The sequence below is a fragment of the Aegilops tauschii genome, chromosome 3 (genome assembly GCF_002575655.3).
Source record: "Aegilops tauschii subsp. strangulata cultivar AL8/78 chromosome 3, Aet v6.0, whole genome shotgun sequence".
Lineage (NCBI taxonomy): Eukaryota > Viridiplantae > Streptophyta > Magnoliopsida > Poales > Poaceae > Aegilops > Aegilops tauschii.
Genome location: NC_053037.3, coordinates 54622806 through 54629957, shown reverse-complemented (window position 1 = coordinate 54629957; position 7152 = coordinate 54622806).

The window sequence follows — 7152 nt, the reverse complement described above, 5'->3', positions numbered from 1 at the left end:
TCTTCCCGCGTCCGCTCTCGCAGCCCTCCGTGATCCTCACTAGCTCGCGGCGATGCAGGAAGAGTTCGACGCTCTTCAGCGGAACCGTACCTGTACACTGGTTCCCCGGCCTCCTTGCGCCAATGTTATCACCGGCAAGTGGTTTTTTCTCCACAAGACCCGCTCGGATGGTACACTTGAGCGCTACAAGGCTTGCTGGGTGGTTCGTGGTTTTCGACAGCGCGCTGGAGTTGACTTCACTGAGACGTTTGCCCCGGTTGTTAAACCAGGCACGATCCGCACCGTCCTCCAGCTTGCGGTGTCCGGAGGCTGGCCCGTTCATCAGATGGATGTCTCCAACGCCTTCCTCCACGGCCATCTTGAGGAGCAGGTTTATTGTGAGCAGCCCACCGGCTTCGTCGACGCATCTCTTCCTGGCCATGTGTGTTTGCTGTCCCGGTCTCTCTACGGGCTCAAGCAAGCACCCCGAGCCAGCGGCTCGCGGGGTTTCTTCAGACACTGGGCTTCAGCGTCACTCGCTCGGATGCCTGCCTGTTTGTCTATCGCCACGGTGACACGACTGCATATTTGCTCATCTACGTCGACGACATCATCCTGACGGCCTCCTCCTCAGCTCTACTTCAGCAGATTACTCTTTGGCTGCGTGACGAGTTTGCCATCAAGGACTTGGGTGCTCTACATTATTTCCTTGGCATTGAGGTCGTTCGGCGACCGGACGACTTCTTTCTTCATCAGCACAAGTATGCACACGAGCTTCTTGAGCGTGCTGGCATGCTCAACTGTCACCCTGTTGCTACTCCTGTTGACATGAAGGCCAAGGTTTCCGCTCTTGAGGGCTCGCCAGCGTCGGATGCTCCTTTCTACCGGTCCATCGTTGGTGCTCTTCAGTATCTGACTCTCACCAGACCGGATCTTCAGTATGCTGTTCAGCAGGTGTGTCTCCACATGCACGCCCCTCGTGACTCCCATTGGAATCTCGTGAAGCGGATCCTCCGTTACATTCGCGGCACGATGACCTCGGGCTCACCCTCACGGCGTCCACTTCTCTGGAGATGATGGCCTACTCTGACGCGGACTGGGCTGGCTGCCCAGAAACTCTTCGGTCCACCTCTGGCTAATGTGTCTACCTCGGTCCTTCCCTCGTCTCATGGTCGTCCAAGCGACAACCCACGGTTTCGCGCTCCAGCGCGGAGGCTGAATACCGAGCTGTGGCTAACGCTGTTGCTGAGTGCACCTGGCTACGACAGTTACTTCAGGAGCTGCATCACGACGTCTCCCAGGCTACGGTTGTCTACTGCGACAACGTTTCTGTGGTGTACCTCTCCGCCAACCCCGTTCATCATCGCCGGACGAAGCACATTGAGCTGGATATTCACTTTGTGCGCGAGCAGGTGGCCCTTGGACGTATTCGGGTTCTCCATGTTCCGACTGCACAACAGTTCGCCGATGTGATGACGAAGGGACTGCTGACTTCCACCTTCGAGGAGTTTTGTTCCAGTCTTTGCGTCACTGGCGCCGCTTCGACTGCGGGGGGGTGTTGAGTATATTGTGTACGTGTATATTGTGTATAGGGCCCACCTCCTGTTTCCTTTGTATAGTTGAGGATGTGGCCCCCCTCTGTACTTATATATACGTGCCTGGTGTCGTCGTACTAATGCTGACAGTAGAAAGGGTGGTAGGTTATGGAGAGGCAGGTCCTAGCTACGGTGAAGTTGTTGACAAGTGTTTTACGAGTTCAGGCCCTTCTCTGAGGAAGTAACAGCCCTACGTCTCGGAGCCCGGAGGCGGTCGACTGGAATATGAATGTGTGTGTTACAGGGGTGCGAACCCTTGTGCCAGTGGAGGGGGGTGGCTTATATAGAGTGTGCCAGGACCCCAGCCAGCCCACGACACCAAGGTTTCAATGTACATTAAGGTAGGACGTTACAGGTAACGCCAGCAGTAAAAGGTATTAAATGACCATCAAGTCTACAGAGTAAACGCTCAGCCATTGTTGTAGAGTAACCTTTAATCTTCTATGCGTCGAGTGCTTTCTGGTACGGTCGAGTGCTTTGATCCTTCCGAGTGGAATGTCTTATGTTGAGTGGATGATGATATCCCTCCAATGCTGCTGACTTTAGGGTAATGCCCTTTGGGAGGGTGTCTAGGTCAGGCCTGCAACCTTACCCTAGGCACATAACTTCGTCATTAGCCCCCGAATAGTTCAGGGTTTGAGTGGAGAAGGAGTTGAAAGTGTTTCCGATTCAACTTCGACGTCTCGGAAGAGTCTTGTTAAGATGGACTGATTCGGAGTGAAGACGTCAACTTCTTTTTAAGTCGCCTTGATCCATTCTTAATTTACGTCGAGTGAACTTTTGCTGTCAAGTCCCGAGTGTATATACGGAAAAAAATCTTTCGTCTGATAAGTTGCTCCGTCGTCTGCGGATTTTGCGGGATTCGAATATTGGGAAGCGCGCGGGGCGGAGGAGGCCGCAGCAATCGGACCGGATTAGGCAAGGCCGCCTCGATCCCCCCGCCGCCTTTTTCGCCATGTACCGAGCGCGCGTCTGTTGCGGGATTTGGCAAGATCGTCTGGGGCCACCGGTCAGCCACTCGGAACCAGTCCCATATAAGGTTTCGGGCTGGGGTTTTTGCAACAGTGCCTCTCCAGTTTTCTTCTCCTTCCTCTGCTTCGTCCGCCACGCGCACTGTCGCCCTAGCATCGCCGCGCTGCTCGAGCTTCGTCCACCGGAATGGGGAAGGACAAAACGGTGGCCCTGGAGCGCGCGAAGAAGGCGTCGGCGAAGGCGAAGGGGAGGATCAAGCCGGGGCAGATCCTCGTCGAGGGTCGGTCTGCCGCGCGGCTGGATCCAGGGCGACTGGATTCGGTCGACGATTCAGGAGGAAGACCTCTTGGATATGGCACAAGAGGGATTAATTCCCCACGGAGCTGCACGGCTTCCGGGGGACGAATCCGAGCCTCAGCCGCAGCCCGGTGAGTGCGTCCTCCTCGCTACCCACATTGATCGAGGGTTTTCTCTGCCGCCGCATCCTTTCTTTCGGGCGTTTCTGAACTTTTTCGGAGCGCAACTCCACCACTTCACTCCCAACTCCATCGTCTACCTCGCGGCCTTCGTTTCTTTGTGCGAGAGTTTCCTGGGCTGCCGACTGCATTGGGGCCTTTTCAAACATATCTTCACCTGTCGCTCTCAGTCGGTTAAGAAGGCCAACTCGAGTGACGAGAGGACCAAGGTCATCCAGATGTGCGGGGGCCTTGCGATCCAAATGAGAGGGAAGAGCTGCTTCCCGGCCATAACCCTTCCTGAGTCGGTTCGGGGGTGGCAGTCGACCTGGTTCTACTGCCAAGACCAGCCGACTCCAGGGCACTCGACCGGACTTCCCCCCTTCTCTTTGGCCTGAGTGGAAAAACCTGCTGCCCTGAAGGTGATCCCATAGGAGAGAACACAGGTGAAGGCGCTAGTTGATATGGTTGTTGAGCTTGTTCGAGACGGAGTGACTGGCATGGGTCTGCTGGAGACTTTCCTTAAGCGACGCATTCAGCCGCTTCAGTACCGTGATCATCCGATGTGGATGTATTCGGACCCTGACGATTCCACTCGGATCCACCTGGAGGAGGCCTCGGAAGAGATGCTGGAGCGGTGGCTGAGATGCATCACCGGCAACAAGGATAATCCCAGGGGATCCAGGAGGATTCCTCCGCTCAGCGATAAGTACGAAGTGGACCAGGTACGATTCAGAGTCGTCGAGTATTTCGTTGAATCATCATGCAACTGCTTATTATCAGTCGACTGACTATTGTCTTGCTTGTTGTCTTCTAGGCTATCACCGAGTGGTACTCAATGCCGAACGGCGAGCAGAAGCCGAACAAGGAGGAGGGGGGAAGCGCAGGCGAAAGCGGCGAGTGGCAGACCGGCGGAGAAGAGGAGGAAGACAGCGACGACCAGAGCGATGAAGACGATGTCGACTCTCCTCCTCGCGTGGCGAGGCAATCCAAGTTCGCTCACGATCCGTTAAACGACCGCGGCAAAGCTGTCGCGCCGACTGGTCAGCCGCCCAAACGCCCTCGGACGGCCTCTCCAGCGCCAACTGAAAGGGTGCCAAAGCAACAAAAAGCTGCGCCACCCAAGCCGCCCAAAGCCTTGCCCATGATCAAAGTGATCATCCCCACTGTCTCTGGGTAAGATCTTGAACTTGAATTCTTTGTTTAGTATGAACTGAGTCTTGGTCGATTCGCTGATACGGCCGATTGAAACTTGAAAATTGCAGTGCTGCAACCTCAGAGACCTCTGGCCAGAAGAACAAAGGCGAAGAAATGGAAGACGCCGTCACCTCTAATCTAGGTATGATTCTCGCAGTCTTGTCTTGGTTGTTCGGACTTACTATTGGTCGATTGAATTTCTCATGCTTGATATTTTCTGCAGCTCCACCTCAAGTTATTGACCTCCCAGACGACGATGATGAAATGCCTCTGATCACTCGAAGGAACAGGAAGGTGCCAGCAGGGAAGGTGCCTCAGTCGACGCCCATGACGGAGTCGGCGGCCCAGGATGGAGGCAACACCACTCGGACTACCGTCACCTTTGCTGACCCTTTGGCGAGTGTCCAACCTTCGTTGTCGACTGCACCGCCTCCGACTGATACTCCTTCGCTCTTTGCCGCGCACCACGTCTCGGAAGATCAAGTGGGGGCTGAGAAAGAGGCTATATGCCAGGCGGGCCTAATGATGGAGCAGATGAAGGTGGTTCGGGAGGCTAGCCAGGCTGCCTATGACGCCAGTTCAGCTCTCCGGAGCAATGTCCAGGTTAGTTGATGATCTTCCGACCCCTCAGCTTGTTCTGTTAGGATATGGTACCTGAAAACTCTTTTCAAACTCTTTTCATCTGTCTGTGTTTCGGGTCTGTACACCCACTGGGTGTTTCTGATTCGTCTTTGAACAATCCTTTATCTTGAGTCGACTAAATTGAATCGACTGAACTTCTAGTGGGGGCACACTGAGTGCACCCACTGGGTGTAGTCCCCGAGACCATGGTTGACTGCGGGCAGTCGACTATGGTCTGAGTAGCTAAAATTTTCGCTCGGCCTGGACGGACCATGCCGAGTGGTAACTGAATCGGTGGGGGCACGCTAAGTGCAACCACTGGGTGTAGTCCCCGAGACCGTGGTCGACTGTAGGCAGTCGACTACGGTCTGAAAACAACTTGGCTCTTCTGTCTTCTCTCTTTTTTTTTACTCGGTCTGGACGGACCTTGCCGAGTGGAAATTGTACCAGTGGGGGCACGCTAAGTGCACCCACCGGGTGTAGTCCCCGAGACTACTGTTGGATGTTTGATTCGGCAGTAGTCTTAGAACTGTTGGAATTGCCTTTCATTGCTCAGAAGCAATTAAACTGTAAGCTCGTCGACTGACTGCTTGTTTTTGCAGAAATCCTGTGAGCTCGGGGCTCGTTACGTTGAGCTGGAAAAGAAGCAGATCCAGCTCGACCTGGACCTGAAGCTTGCCCAAGAGAACCTGAAGAAGGCCCAGGACGGAGCAGCTGGTACGTTTGGTGAGAATTTAGTTTACTGTCTTTGCCCTGTCTTCCCATCTTTTGCTCTGACTTGACTGTCATCTCTTGCAGAGAAAATGAAGGAGGCTCTGGAGAAGAAAGACCGTGATCTGGCTGAGGCGCAGAAAGCAGCACTTGCGAAGACCAAGCTTGCATAGGAGAAACTGGCTTCAGTCGGTAAGCTTGAGGAGGAGAACGCCAGGCTGAAGAATGCGCTTGATGAAGCTAACAAAGAATCCACTCGACTGAAGAAAGATAAGGATGAACTGACGAACAAAGCCAGCGACTTGGCGCAGAAGAGGAACGATCTGGAGGTTTATCTGGGAGGGCTCGCCAAAAAACTGTCTCTCATGCTTGAAGGTATCCCTTTTTCGATTGATCTGTCTTTGTCGACTCATCATGCCACCGTCGACTCATTTCTCGTTTTTGCACGCAGAATTCTGTCCGAACTTCGAAGAGGAGACCGGGCGAGTCGAGACGAACTTGGATCCCATCAACTCCCCTATCAAAGATGAAGCTGCCATGCACGTGCTCCGACTGGAATCCCGCCTGTCAAGCGTCACCAATTACATTGCTCGTCTAAAAGTGGCGGTTTCCCGAGTCGACACTACTCTCTGGCCCAAAGCCACTCTTCAGAATGACTTGGAGTCTGATGGTCCGACTCAACCAGATCCCAGACCGAGTGCTAGAGTGGAAGAAATCTTCTGCCCGTTGTGGTGCTGATGTGGCATTGTCCTTAGTCCGGGTCCATTGCAAGGATGTGAAGGAAGACAAGCTTGCAGCGCTCAGGGTTGCTAATACCAAGAAGCTTAACTTCCAATCCTTCCTGGAGACCTTCATTGACGCAGCCACTCGGATCATGGACGGAATCGACTTAGATGAGTTTGTTGAGCTTGCCAGTCCTCCTGCCGAGGAGTAAAAAACTTTATGTCGTGCCTTAAATTTACCTCGGAATGCCGGGTGATCTTGTAACCATGAAACTCTTTCGGGCTTGAAGCCCGAGTACTTTTCCTTAAATTTGCCTCGGAATGCCGAGTGATCCTGTAACCGTAAAACTCTTTCGGGCTTGGAGCCCGAGTACTTTTGTCCATGGTTTTGGGAACAATTTAAGACGTATCCGAACTTGGCTTATCCCCAAATTTTCTTGTGTTTTGTTCTCGGAGTGGAACTTGTTCTTCACCCGGATGATTTTTAACTTGAGATGCAGCTTTTAAGGAGAAGGTTCCAGTCGACCTGCACCTCATCGTCCTTGCGGATAGGGATAAAGTGCACGTTGTACTTGTGGCGTAGCTCAGAGGAAAAGGTCGCAATCGACCCACGCCTCGTCATCCTTGCGGATAAGGATGAAGCGCACGTTGTACTTGTGGCGTAGCTCAGAGGAGAAGGTCGCAGTCGACCCGCACCTTGTAATCGTTGTCAGAAGAGCAGATCGGATCTTACTCGGACTGTGTTTTTTCCTTAGGCGAGTACTGGACTGCAGCTAAGCCCACGAGTGAGAGGGTTGATCATCACTCGGTGGGATTTTCGTAACTTAGGCGAGTACGGGACTGCAGCTAAGCCCCCGAGTGAGAGGGTTGACCATCACTCGGTGGGATTTTTGTAACTTA